The following is a 15,485-nucleotide window of genomic DNA, read 5'->3' as shown; positions in this document are numbered from 1 at the left end:
AGAGAGACTGAATGAATGAATGGTTTATTCATAATTATAGGCTATAGCCCCTCATGAAGAGGTAATTAGAGAGAGAGAGAGAAAGAGAGACAGGCAGACAGAGAAAGAGAGACAGACAGACAGACGGACAGAGAGAGAGAGGGGGGGGCAGACAGAGAGAGACACAGAGAGAGAGAGAGAGAGAGACTGAATGAATGAATGGTTTATTCATAATTATAGGCTATAGCCCCTCGTGAAGAGGTAATTAGAAAGAGAGAGAGAGAATGAATGAATGAAGGAATGAAGGAATGAAGGAAGGAATGGTTTATTCATATAGGCCATAGCGAAGAAAGCAGCGGTCAACTTCTGGAGACGTTTTCCCTTGCAACACATGTGGGAAGTGCTGCGCAACCAGAATCGGCCTCTTCTCCCACATGAGGACACACATAGACAGATAAGCCTGCCCGCCTACTCATCCGTCGGTCCGACGGGAGACTCCATCATATAGTCAGTCCCTCATGAAGGGGTAATGAGAGAGAGAGAGAGAGAGAGAGAGAGAATGAATGAATGAATGAATGAATAGTTTATTCATATAGGCCATGGTTCCTCATGAAGGAGTAGAGAGAGGGAGAGGGGAGAGAGAAGGGGAGAGAGAAAGAGAGAGAGAGAGAGAGAGAGATTCTTTATTTTCGAGACAAGACAAATTCTTTATTTTCGAGGATAAGAGATAAGCACTGGCGCGCTTTTTTTTCATCCAGTCCCCGCCCTGAAACAGGGTCAACACTACACAATACTACATTATATATGTCATTGCATGCACTACACATTGCTACTTAAAGTCATAGAATGCGAATACTATACTACATAAATGCATAAGCATCATGATGGTAAACATAACACACACACACAGAATGAATGAATGGTTACTCATATAAGCCACAGTCCCTCATGAAGGGGTAATTAAACAGCAACAAGAGACAATAACATATCTGCTGATAAATGAACAATGGAAACAAGACTATGAGAAGACTTGTTTCTCTAAATAGGCAAGCCTTGTACAAAAACAAAGAAAGATTAAGTATAACATAAGATTTTGTGCATGACACCAATAAGCTAAATCTGAACAAATGATGATGTCTTTAATACTTAGGATGAGAGAGAGAGAGAGACAGACAGACAGACAGAAACAAAGAGTTGACAAACACAGACACACAGACAAACAGAGACACAAACACAGATACACACACACACACACACACACACACACACACACACACACACACCACACATACACGCACAGGCACACACAGAGACACACACAGACAGACAGACAGACAGACAGACACACACACACACACACACACACACATAGACACAGACACACACAGACGCACACACGAAGTTCACATCCATCAAGCCACACAAACATCGGCACTGCGACACTGTGTGACACCCCATACGATCCCACTGACACGGACACGGACGGACAGACAGACCGCGAGAGAGACAGAGCGAGACAGACACAGACAAGCAGAGAGAGACACAGACAGAGACAAGCACAGAGAGACAGAGACAGACAGAGACAAGCACAGAGAGACAGAGACAGACAGAGACAAGCACAGAGAGACAGAGACAGACAAGCAGAGACACAGACAGCGAGAGAGACAGAGCGAAGCAGACACAGACAAGCAGAGAGAGACACAGACAGCGAGAGAGACAGAGCGAAGCAGACACAGACAAGCAGAGAGAGACACAGACAGCGAGAGAGACAGAGCGAAGCAGACACAGACACAGACAGCGAGAGAGACAGAGCGAAGCAGACACAGACAGACACAGACAGCGAGAGAGACAGAGCGAAGTAGACACAGACACAGACAAGCAGAGAGAGACACAGACAGCGAGAGAGACAGAGCGAAGCAGACACAGACAAGCAGAGAGAGAGACAGACGGCGAGAGAGACAGACACAGACAGCGAGAGAGACAGAGCGAAGCAGACACAGACAGACACAGACGGCGAGAGAGACAGACACAAACAAACAGGCAGAGACACAGACTGACAGAGGCAAAGAGAGGCAGACAGAGAGAGAGAGAGAGGGGGGGGGGGGGCATGGGGGGCGGGGGGTCGTGACGTACTCTTACCAAAAGCGACGAAGGCAAAATTTAAAGTGGCAGGTGCAAAAGGAACGACAACAAATAACAACAATCCAACAACACACACACACACACACACACACACACACACACTGCAGTCAGCACATGCGCTCAGGTGCATGTCTTTGGGTACAAACACGTGCTTCATAATAATTGCATCTGGGAATCGTGAGTTATCCGCTGACGGCTTTCTGCATGTTTGTTGTTTATTGTTTTCGGAAATTTCTTCAGGTTGATGTTTGTTGTTGTTGTCTGGCGAAGATTTAACAGAGTGGAAAAGAAAGGGGAGGGAGAGGGAGAGGGGAGAAGGAGGAGGAAAGAGGGAAAGAGGAAAGGCAAGCAGAGGGAAAGGAAAAGGGGAAAAAGGGGAGAAAAAAAAAGGGGGGGGGACCTACTCCGCTAACCCCCATTCCTCCTTTTATCTATTTATTTTATTTCTTATATATTTTTTATGCACTGTGAAGTGTACTGATGAGTGTGTTGGGTTTGTTATTACTCTGGGTCGACTGGAATGGATCGGGAGGGGAGTATTCTTAGCGTACATACATGTGCCTGAACCTCCTCCTCTTCTGCGTTCACTCGTATGCACACGAGTGGGCTTACGTGTATGACCGTTTTTACCCCGCCATGTAGGCAGCCATACTCCGTTTTAGGGGTGTGCATGCTGGTTATGTGCTTGTTTCCATAACCCACGGAACGCTGACATGGATTACAGGATCTTTAACGTGCGTATTTGATCTTCTGCTTGCATATACACACGAAGGGGGTTCAGGCACTAGCAGGTCTGCACATATGCTGACCTGGGAGATCGTAAAAATCTCCACCCTTTACCCACCAGGCGCCGTCAATGTGATTCGAACCAAGGACCCTCAGATTGACAGTCCAACGCTTTAACCACTCGGCTATTGCGCCCGTCGTGCCTGAACCGATTTTCCACCTTTCCAGTTTGTGCGTTTGGCTTTTATGATGATAACTGAATGCTTGATGATTACAGTTTCGGGGAAAAAAATGTAAAGAGGTAAATGTATTTATACTTGTATAACTGAAACGGAATATAATAATAATAATAATAATAATGGTATTTATATATCGCTGAATCTTGTGCAGAGACAAATCAAAGCGCTTTCGCACCAGTCATTCACACGCATGCGTAACTCTAAAACTGTAGAAACTAAAGACAAGGAAGAGGCAGGCAAGGGAGGCTATAAAGACGAGAAAAACAAAGATTATTCCAACACACACACACACACGCACACAACTCCCTCCTCGGATTGCCAGCCAACTGCATCCATAATCAAACAGACTCCATCCCGGATAGACTTCACCTTGGATAGACCTTATCCCTGATAGACCTCTACTTAGACCTCACCTTGGATAGACCTCACCTTGGATAGACCTCACTTTGGGTAGAATTCACTTTGGACAGACCTCACTTTGGACAGACCTCACTTTGGACAGACCTCACTTTGGATAGAATTCACTTTGGACAGACCTCACTTTGGATAGAATTCACTTTGGACAGACCTCACTTTGGACAGACCTCACTTTGGATAGAATTCACTTTGGACAGACCTCACTTTGGATAGAACTCACTTTGGACAGACCTCACTTTGGACAGACCTCACTTTGGACAGACCTCACTTTGGACAGACCTCACTTTGGATAGAATTCACTTTGGACAGACCTCACTTTGGACAGACATCACTTTGGATAGAATTCACTTTGGACAGACCTCACTTTGGATAGAATTCACTTTGGACAGACCTCACTTTGGACAGACCTCACTTTGGACAGACCTCACTTTGGACAGACCTCACTTTGGATAGAATTCACTTTGGACAGACCTCACTTTGGACAGACCTCACTTTGGATAGAATTCACTTTGGACAGACCTCACTTTGGACAGACATCACTTTGGATAGAATTCACTTTGGACAGACCTCACTTTGGATAGAATTCACTTTGGACAGACCTCACTTTGGACAGACCTCACTTTGGATAGAATTCACTTTGGACAGACCTCACTTTGGATAGAATTCACTTTGGACAGACCTCACTTTGGATAGAATTCACTTTGGACAGACCTCACTTTGGACAGACCTCACTTTGGACAGACATCACTTTGGACAGACCTCACTTTGGACAGACATCACTTTGGATAGAATTCACTTTGGACAGACCTCTCTTTGGACAGACCTCACTTTGGACAGACCTCACCTTGGATAGACCTCACTTTGGACAGACCTCACTTTGGATAGAATTCACTTTGGACAGACCTCTCTTTGGACAGACATCACTTTGGATAGAATTCACTTTGGACAGACCTCTCTTTGGACAGACATCACTTTGGACAGACCTCACCTTGGATAGACCTCACTTTGGATAGAATTCACTTTGGACAGACCTCACTTTGGATAGAATTCACTTTGGACAGACCTCTCTTTGGACAGACATCACTTTGGATAGAATTCACTTTGGACAGACCTCTCTTTGGACAGACATCACTTTGGACAGACCTCACTTTGGACAGACCTCTCTTTGGATAGACATCACTTTGGACAGACCTCACTTTGGACAGACCTCACCTTGGATAGAATTCACTTTGGACAGACCTCACTTTGGATAGAATTCACTTTGGACAGACCTCTCTTTGGACAGACATCACTTTGGATAGAATTCACTTTGGACAGACCTCTCTTTGGACAGACATCACTTTGGACAGACCTCACTTTGGACAGACCTCTCTTTGGATAGACCTCACACCTGCATCGACCTGAACCAAAATAGACCTCACCCATAAAACACAGTAAAAATAAAAACATAAATTACATGAACATATCAAAATGGAATAAAAAGCGCAGAATCTCCACAAAGTCGCTTAAATTCTTCATCATTACTGAACAAAAACAAACAAACAAAACTCTCTCGGTAAACCCACAGGCATCTGAAGAATACACGAGAAATTTTAATGAGAGAGCAATGAGTTGTTCCTTTGTTTTCTGTGATTTCATTTTTCCGATCGATAAAGAAAATCGGCCTTCGGTCTTTAACTGTAAAGATAGATACAGACACAAAAGTAATCCATCAAAAAATGTGAGGAAAAAAAACACACCCGAAAAGCCATTTCTTTCACAAAGAAACTGAAAATAAATAATAAAACTAATTCAATATTAGTAAGGAAATCTCTCTCTCTCTCTCTCTCTCTCTCTCTCTCTGCGTTATACATTTATATATATATTTGTTTTTTATTTCTCTCTACATCACATTACTTTGAATGGATGGTCGAACTGCACTTAGTTGCACAGATTGATTCATTTCGTTTAGGATTTCGTTTTCATCAATATTATTACTATTGATGCATGTTGTTGTTTTTATTATGAACCCCCATGTCATTAGGGCTGTAAAGCTATTGACATTAAAGTGTTCAGTGTTCTCTCTCTCTCTCGCTCGCTCTGTGTGTCCATCTGTCTCTATCCATCCAGCTATGTAACTATCTCCTTTTCTTCTTCTCGTCTTTGATATAATTATATTTCTGTGATTTTTCTCTTGCTGGATCACTTTTTTTTTTTATAGTGTTACTGTTATCTTTTTGCTGTTGTTTATTGGTTTGTTTTCGAGGGCTGGATGATAAAAAGCATGTATGTTTAATCTATTACCCTCAGAAAATAAATATTATTCATTCATTCATTCACTCTCTCTGTCTCTCATTTCTAGTTTATTTCTGATAGTGTTGGTGAGTGTTGTTCCCCCTGTGTCTTGTGTTTGCATGCATGCAGGCAATGGGGGGAGGGGGGAAGGGCTGAAAAAGGGATGGAGATTATTAATGTCTTGTTCAATCAGCAGGCCTGCTGTATAGTCCTTGCCTATGACAGTTCCGCATTAAGTAGAACTGTCTTCAGTTTATTGTTCTATATTCAGCGTTGTGTCTTCAGCTTATTGCTCCATATTTAGCATTGTGTCCTCTGCTTACTTATCCATATTTAGCATTGTGTCTATAAACTTACTTATCTTTGTGTTCTATATTTAGCAGTGTGTCTTTAGTTTATTTTTCTATATTTAGCACTAGGTCCTCATATCACTGTTCCATATTTAGCACTATGTCTTTACTTTAACGTTCTGTATATAGGAGTATGTCTTCAGCTTATTGCTCCATCCTTACTTTAACGTTCTGTATACAGGAGTATGTCTTCAGCTTATTGTTCCATCCTTACTTTAACGCTCTGTATACAGGAGTATGTCTTCAGCTTATTGTTCCATCCTTACTTTAACGCTCTGTATACAGGAGTATGTCTTCAGCTTATTGTTCCATCCTTACTTTAACGCTCTGTATAAAGGAGTATGTCTTCAGCTTCCTTACTTTAACGCTCTGTATAAAGGAGTATGTCTTCAGCTTCCTTACTTTAACGCTCTGTATACAAGAGTATGTCTTCAGCTTATTGTTCCATCCTTTAACGTTCTGTATATTGGAGTATGTCTTCAGCTTATACTTCCTTCCTTACTTGAACGTTCTGTATACAGGAGTATGTCTTCAGCTTATTGTTCCATATTCAGCAATGTGTGCTTAGCATATTGTTCCACAATTAGCATTGTGTCCTTAATTCATCGTTCTGTGTTTAGCAGAGTCCTTGGCTTATCATTCCATGTTTACTGTGCACTTGGCTTATCGTCGGCTTATTGTTCCATGTTTACTGTGCACTTGGCTTATCGTCGGCTTATTGTTCCATGTTTACTGTGCACTTGGCTTATCGTCGGCATATTGTTCCATGTTTACTGTGCACTTGGCTTATCGTCGGCATATTGTTCCATGTTTACTGTGCACTTGGCTTATCGTCGGCTTAGTGTTCCATGTTTACTGTGCACTTGGCTTATGGTCAAGTTTTAGCATTGTGTCCCCATTTTAACACTGAAGTTCCTTTCCTGTCCAAAAAATTCATTAGCTATCATTGTTTGTGTTTCATTTTATTCTTTTCAGTTCACAAATCAGAACATTACACAACGTATTAAAATCAAAACCATACATGTATGGATCCATAAAGCTCTATTTATAGATCCTTCCACATGTCAATATATTCAGCGGCCACATACCGACCCAGTATTTCTCCCTTTATCTTCTCAGTGGAACTTTGCAGACAAAAATTATCTCTCTCTCACACACACACACACACACACACACACACATGTGTGTGTGTATATATGTATATATATATATATATATATATATATATATATGTATATACGAGAGAGAGAGAGAGAGAGAGAGAGAGAGAGAGAGAGAGAGAGAGAGAGAGAGAGAGAGAGAAGACATTCCCCCCTCGAACGTCTCAATAACATTCCTGGAACTTTGTGTTAGAAACAATTAGGTTAACGTCGCCTTTTATTTCAAAAACTTCCTATTGGAAATTCTGATGAAAACTGACATGAAACACAGACCATGCAGGATAAGCACTTTCCTTTCAACTTGTATCACGTTGTCAAGGACTGTTTTCCTTCTTGGTCCTCAGGGAGCCACTACCTATCACACTGAGACAGGGGAGAGAGATGGAGAGAGAGAGATGGGGGGGAGAGAAAGAGTGAGGCAGGGAGAGAGGGAGAGAGAGGGAGGGAGAGAAAGAGCGAGACAGGGAGAGAGAGGGAGAGAGAGAGAGGGAGAGAGAGAGGAGAGGGAGAGTGAGGAGAGGGAGAGTGAGAGAGAGGAGAGGGAGAGAGAGAGAGGGAGGGAGAGAGAGGGAGGGAGGGAGGGAGGGAGGGAGGGAGGAGAGGGAGGGAGGGAGAGAGAGAGAGAGAGAGAAAAGGAGAGAGAGAGAATAAGATTGAGACGAAGAAAGAGTTTTCCCCCACGATCGCAAGCGCATCCGCATGTGTGTGTGTGTGTGTGTGTGTGTGTGTGTGTGTGTGTGGTGCACTCATCGCCATTTACTTTCCTTCTTTCTTTTTCTAGATTTTGTTGTTGTTGTTGTTGTTGTTGTTGTTATCCTTGGGGCATAGTGTGAAAAACACGTATTTTGCTTCTATAATTCCCCTGGTAAACAAATGTTCATTTGCTTTCTGGTTTGGGGTTCGTTACGTTTCTGTGGGTATTTCTGCAGGATAATGAAAGCATTTCGATGGCTCTTCTAAAGCTGCATAATACAGGGGTTGTGTGTGTGGGGGGGGGGGGGGGGGGGGGGGGGCAGGGGGGGGGGGTTGTGGCAACTCCTCTTCGTGCATTAAGTAGTATTTCTGTAGTATTTCTGTGACTATTTCTGCAGTAGGATTATACAGCGTTTCCGTAGCTATTTTATACAGGTGGATTACACTGGCTACAATGTTTCCGTGGCGGTGTATAAAGCTGGGGTCTGCAGTGTTTTTTTCTTCCCGTGGCTAAGTCCACATAAAGGATTAGATGGTGTTTCGCCGCCCATTTTCTAATGCAGGCGGATGGTCTTCTTGCCATTACATGGTGGGTGTGTCGCTCTTCCTCTGGCTATTGCGCATGCGCTCTTTGCATGCTGCTCTCTTCGTACTTCCTCCACCCAACCCCTACCCCAACTTCCGCCACACACACACACACACACACACACACACGCACGCACACATACACATACAAGGACGCACACACACACACGCTACTCTCTATGTACTTCATCACTCCAGCCTCTACCCTAACTCCCGCCACACACACACACACACACACACACACACACACACACACACACACAGCGCTGCGCCAATGATGGCAGAGTCCTGCGCTTAGCTTCAGAACTGAAGTATCCCCACCCGCCCACCGCTCCGCTCGAGGGATAGGATTTCCAAATCCCCCTCCCCTCCCCTCCCCCACTCCGTCCTGGATCCCCCATATAAGGTTTGGATGTTGGATGACGTCTGAGATCCCTGCTGTAAAACTGATAATGGGTGTGTGTGTGTGTGTGTTTGCGCGCGCGTGTGTGTGTGCGTGTGTGTGTGTGTGTGTGTGTGCGCGCGCGCGGGGCTGGGGGATGAGGATGGGGGGTTTTGCGTGGAAGACAGGACTGAATAATCTGCCTGGTTTGCTGGTTGCTTTTTTTATATTCTAAATCACCATGTCTGTATCCTGATATCATGATCATCGTCGTCGTCGTCGTTTTTGTTGTTGTCACCACCTTTGCAATGACGTCTTTTTGTGTTAAATACGAAGGCGTGTGCAGCCTTGGGGGCTAGTTAGCCTTTGGGAACCACCCCAACACCGACTGTCCTAAAACCTAGGACGGGCGCAATAGCCGAGTGGTTAAAGCGTTGGTCCCGGGTTCGAATCTCGGTAAAGGCGCCTGGTGGGTAAAGGGTGGAGATTTCCCAGGTCAACATATGTGCAGACCTGCAAGTGCCTGAACCCCCTTCGTGTGTATACGCAAGCAGAAGATCAAATACGTACGTTAAAGATCCTGTAATCCATGTCAGCGTTCGGTGGGTTATGGTAGCAAGAACATACCCAGCATGCACACCCCCAAAACGGAATATGGCCGCCTACATGGCGGGGATAAATAATAATTAAAAAAACCCACCTAAACGGCCATACATGCAAAATGTTGCATGTCTGTCTGAGTGTGTATGTGTGCGTGCCTGAAATCTGACTGAATGAACACAGGAAACGAATGATAAGCGCCCAGTGGCAGCCGTCAGTCGGCTCTACCCAGGCAGGCAGCCTCTTGTGCAAATGACCCTGCTTGTAAAGCGCTTAAAGCTTGGTCTCCGACCGAGGATAGGCGCTGTATAAGTATCCATATCAATCAATCGATCAACCCCTCTTGGCCGAGAGAGCGGGGATGTATTGGGCATGACACTCTCCACTATAATCCACTTCTAGCCCAGACAGTCAGGACAGCAGTTGCCTCCTGTGCTGTTCTGGTGTTCGTAGTCAGACACAAATGACTCACACATAAAGGCGTGTGCACCGAGATGGAGGAGAATAAACAGGGTCGGTGGAAGGAGAAGATTAATAAGGGGAGGAGAAGGAGGAGGAGGCCGAAGATCGTCATCATCATCATCATATAGTCGTCGTCATCATCATCATTATCACCATCCTCATCATCGCCATAGCCATTATAATCATCATCATCACGGTCATAGTTATTATTATTATTATCATCATCATCACTGCCATAGTTATAATCATCATCAACATCATTATCGCGTATTGTTTTTCTCCTTCTCCTCCGTGGTCTTCTCCTTCTGTTCTTCAATTGTTCTACTGTCTACTGTTCTTCTACTGTCTACTGTTCTTCTTCTGTTCCTCTACTGTCTACTGTTCTTCTACTGTTCCTCTACTGTCTTCTGTTCTACTGTTCTTCTACTGTGTACTGTTCTTCTACTGTGTACTGTTCTTCTGCTGTCTACTGTTCTTATGTTGTCTACTGTTCTTGTGCTGTTATCCTATTGTCCTACTGTTCTTCTACTGTTCTTCTACTGTCTCCTGTTCTTATAGGCCGCAGCACTAAGAGCCAGTGCAGCCTTGCCTCTAAGTTCGAGAGAGAGAGTCCTTCACAAAAGACTAAGCTGTCAATGGCTCCCCACTGCAATGACGAAACCATTGATCATACAGCTCTCCCTTTGCTGTTGGCCCAGCTGTAAACTTATGTCAATCTGTGATATGAGCTGAGTGGTGTGTGTGTGTGTGTGTGTGTGTGTGTGTGTGTGTGTGTGTGTGTGTGTGTGTGTGTGTGTGTGTGTGGTGTGTGTGTGTGTGTGTGGTGTGTGTGTGTGTGTGTGTGGTGTGTGTGTGTGTGTGTGTGTGTGGTGTGTGTGTGTGTGTGTGTGTGTGTGGTGTGTGTGTGTGTGTGTGTGTGGTGTGTGTGTGTGTTGTGTGTGTGTGGTGTGTGTGTGTGTGTGTGTGTAGTGTGTGGTGTGTGTGTGTGTGTGTGTGTGTGTGTGTGTGTGTGTGTGTGTGTGGTGTGTGGTGTGTGTGGTGTGTGGTGTGTGTGTGTGTGTGTGTGTGTGTGTAGCTGTTGATCTCGGAGAACGGAAAACTCCCCACACTTAATCCGCCAGGCGTTGACAGCGGGATGGAACGCAGGACCCCGAGGTTCAAATCCCGACGGTTTAACCACTGGGCCGTGGCGCCCGTCTGTCCATTCATCAGATGAAAAAGGATCTCCTGGTGATGACAGCTGGGCTTTGTGCACTGGTCCTTCTTCCATCAGCCGTGCTGATTGTTATCTGAGGACACCACACTCTTTCTGTTCCTCTCTCTCTCTCCCCCCCCCCCCCTCTCTCTCTCTGTCTTTCTCTCCGTGTCTCTCTCCATTTCTATTCATCTCTTTGCTCTCTCTCTCTCCCCCCCTCTCTCTCTTTGTCTCTCGATTTCTCTTTCTCGCCACCCCTCCCTCTCTCCCTATTTCTCTCTTTGCTCTCTCCCACTCTCCCTCTCTTTGTTTCTTTCTCTAGATTTCCCTGTTTCTCCCTCTCTCCCTTTCATTTCTCTTTTTTCTCTCTCTCTCCACCCCCTCTCTTTCTATTTTCACTCCCACAGCCACCGAGTTCTCCCAAACACACACTCTATTTCACTTACTCTTCTTCCTTCTCTCTCTCTCTCTCTCTCTCTCTCTCTCACACACACACGTATACACATACATAAACACACACATACACACATACATACATACACGCACGCACACACAAGCACGCGCGCGCAGAAAACTGGGGGGGGGGGGGGAACCAAAACAACTGAAGTTCGATTCTTTTCTTTCTATTCTAAGCTCCTAAAGGAATCTTTCTTCCTTCGTTCCTTCCTTCCTATCTTCTTCTTCTATTGTTCTTTTCTAATCGGAATTTCGTTTCACATTTTTCAGCAATGGCATTAATTTCGTCGACTTTCCAAACGACTGAGGGTCTGTTCGGGTATTGTGACAGCAGGAAGGGTGTGTTTGAATGACAACAAAACGTTCGTTGGGAACACGATACGGCCGCTTCTTCTTCCTCGTGCAAGTGATGAAGGCAAGGTTTATTTTATCTTCTTCTGCCTTCACACACACACACACACACACGCACGCACACACACACACACACGCGCGCGTTTGCACGCACACACACAAACCCTTCCTCCGCCGATCTCCGTCTCTCTCCCTTCTGTATCTCTCCTCCTCTCCCTCCCTCCTCTCTCTGTCTCCCTCCCTTCTCTCTCTCCCTCCTCTCTCTGTCCCTTCCTTCTCTCTCTCCCTCCTCTCTCTCTTCCCCTCCCTCCACTTTCTCTTTCCCTCTTTCTTCCTCCCTTCCTCTTCTCTCTCTCCCTCCCTCCTCTCTCCCTTCTTTCTCTCTCTCTCTCTCTCCCTCCCTCCTTCCTCTCTCTCATTCCACCAATATCTGTTCCCCCGTCGTTTAGCGCAGCGTGCATCTGTGCCTGTATTCAAAGTCTCTGAAAGCAGAGAAAATTAATACCTATTCATGCAGAAAATGAAAGCTGATTGAGTCTTTAAGAGTTATGTGTGTGTGTGTGTGTGTGTGTGTGTGTGTGTGTGTGTGTGTGTGTGTGTGTGTGTGTATGTGTGTGTGTGTGTGTACGTGTGTGTGTGTGTGTGTGTGTGTGTGTGTGTGTGTGTGTGTGTGTGTGTGTGTGTGTGTGTGTGTGTGTGTATGAATGTGAGCGCGCGCGCAAGCGTGCGTCCGTGTATCTGTGTGTGTGTGTGTGTGTGTGTGTGTGAGTGTGTGTGTGTGTATGAATGTGAGCGCGCGCGCAAGCGTGCGTCCGTGTATCTGTGTGTGTGTGTGTGTGTGTGTGTGTGTGTGTGTGTGTGTGTGTGTGTGTGTGTGAGTGTGTGTGTGTGTATGAATGTGAGCGCGCGCGCAAGCGTGCGTCCGTGTATCTGTGTGTGTGTGTGTGTGTGTGTGAGTGTGTGTGTGTGTGTGTGTGTGTGTGTGTATGAATGTGAGCGCGCGCGCAAGCGTGCGTCCGTGTATCTGTGTGTGTGTGTGTTTCTTTTCTCCCCCCTTCTCTCTCCCTCCCTTGTTGCTGTGCCTCTGTGTATGTGCGTGCGTGCGTGCATTCGTGCGCGCGCGTCTAGAATTAGAAGCGTGTGTCAAAGTGTTTCAAAGAGCGTGCGGGCTTCGTGCGGGCTTTGTGTGTGTGTGTGTGTGTGTGTGTGTGTGTGTGTGTGTGTGTGTGTGTGTGTGTGTGTGTGTGTACGCGCGCGCGTGGGAAGGCATAATTATGTTTGTGTGTCGTGCTCGTTTGCGCATTCACCCCCCCGACCCCACACCACCCTCCCCCTTCCGCTCCCGCCCCCTATCCCCCCGGGGATTTTACGAGACTAGTTCTAGACTGACCAGCACCCTCCTTCCCCCGGGGAGGCTGAGGACAGCGAGGAAAGAAGTCCCCAACAACTCCGTGGTTGACATTAGTGGTCACTGTGTTGACTGGCCAGGGACTGGAAGAGTAAACAACAACAACAACAACAGCAACAACAACCACCACACCAATAGCTACAACAACCACAACAACAACCACCACACCAATAGCTACAACAACCACAACCAAAGTTTCGTTGTTGTCACCCCTGGTTGATGCACTGACCGGCATTTCACACACACCCCACCCCCTCCATGTAGAGAGAGCGGAGGGTTGGAGAGGGGGAGGGGCAGGGGGGAGGGAGAGAGAGGGGGGGAGGGGGAGAGAGAGGGGGGGAGAGAGAGGGGGGAGAGAGGGAGGGAGAGAGAGGGGGGAGGGAGGGAAGAGGGGGAGTGAGAGAGAGAGGGGGGAAGGGAGAGGGTATATATATATATACATACATACATACATACAAAGAGAGAGCGGGAGTGAGAGAGGGGGGGGGAGGAAGAGAGAGAGAGAGAGAGGAAGTCAATGACATTGTAAGAACATTCTAAAGCAAGTATGTAATAAAAAGATGAGAAAAAAAATTCAACACACACACACACACACACACACACACCCCCGCTATAAATAAAAACAACAAAAATTTAAGTATGGTTGGGGTGGAGAGAGAGAGAATGAGAGAGAGAGACAGATAGACAAACAGACAGATATACAGACAGACAGACAGACAGAGAGACAGAGACAGGGTGAGAGACAGAGACAGAGAGTTGGGAGAGAAACAGACAGACAGACAGACAGACACAGAGATACAGAGAACGGTCACAGTCAGACGACAGACAAAAATGTCAACGCGCAGTCCGAAAGAACACAACACAACGGACACGACAATGAGATCCCACACCCACACCCCCCCAACCAGAACTGCCACCCCGGTCATTTTGACCACCAGTCCGGACTCCTTTCTCTGATTACTGTGGCCGACAGTCCAGCCGACCACGGGGGTCATATCACGGACAGACACCTTTAAATCATACCCCCCCCCCCCTCGCCTCAGGACCCCCCCCCCCCCCAGCCTCCATCCACCCCCCCTCCCCTTCCGCAAAAAAAAAAAAAAAAAAAAAAAAGCAACAGCAAGAGTTCAACAGAGCAACGGAGTCAGTGGCACTTCAGGATCATCGGTACAGTGAATTCACATCCACCGTGTCCAGGGCTCAGCATAGGAAGGCAGTGAATTCACATCCACTGTGTCCAGGGCTCCGTATGGGAAGGCAGTGAATTCATATCCACTGTGTCCAGGGCTCAGCATAGGAAGGCAGTGAATTCACATCCACTGTGTCCAGGGCTGGGCATAGGAAGGCAGTGAATTCACATACACTGTGTCCTCGGCTGGGCATAGGAAGGCAGTGAATTCATATCCACTGTGTCCAGGGCTGGGCATAGGAAGGCAGTGAATTCACATCCACTGTGTCCAGGGCTGGGCATAGGAAGGCAGTGAATTCACATACACTGTGTCCTCGGCTGGGCATAGGAAGGCAGTGAATTCACATCCACTGTGTCCAGGGCTCGGCACAGGAAGGCAGTGAATTCATATCCACAGTGTTTATGTTTGGAAAAAAAACAATTGCACAGTATAGATGGAGGGTGTGTGTGTGTGTGTGTGTGTGTGTGTGTGTGTGAGGGGGGGGGTGGGGGGTGGGGGCTGGGGGTAGTTCTTTCCAAGACACCGCTGTTTACCTACAGCATGGATCCCACAGTCGCAGATTCCTCCCCCCCCCCCCCCCCCGGGGAGGCCGTGATCTATTTCGGACCAAACTTGGACCGCCTGCCCATGGCCCAAAATGTCAGAGACGATGATCACTGGCGAGATGGGGAAAAACAAGAGAAGGGTGGGGAGGAAGGAGGGAACAGGGGGTGGGGGTGGGGAAAGGGAAGGAAGGGAGAAAGGGCGGAGGGGAGGGAGGGAGAGACGGGGGGTGGAGGCAACTGTTGTCCTGATGGACTGATTAATCGATTGACTGATTGATTGATTGATCGGGGCTGCGTTCGGAAAGAGCAGTCTGTGTATCGTGGACTTTTT

General features: G+C 46.6%; 1 protein-coding gene across 1 annotated transcript in view; it reads right to left on the bottom strand.

Moving 5' to 3' along the window:
• LOC143289447 (uncharacterized) overlaps positions 1-15,485 on the bottom strand; it is a 122,470-nt gene that overhangs the window by 66,536 nt on the left and 40,449 nt on the right. The gene's annotated exons all lie outside the window — the stretch shown is intronic.

The sequence above is a fragment of the Babylonia areolata genome, chromosome 14 (assembly GCF_041734735.1).
Source record: "Babylonia areolata isolate BAREFJ2019XMU chromosome 14, ASM4173473v1, whole genome shotgun sequence".
Lineage (NCBI taxonomy): Eukaryota > Metazoa > Mollusca > Gastropoda > Neogastropoda > Buccinidae > Babylonia > Babylonia areolata.
Note: the sequence above shows the minus strand (reverse complement) of the source record. Positions and strands in the feature narration are given on the sequence as shown.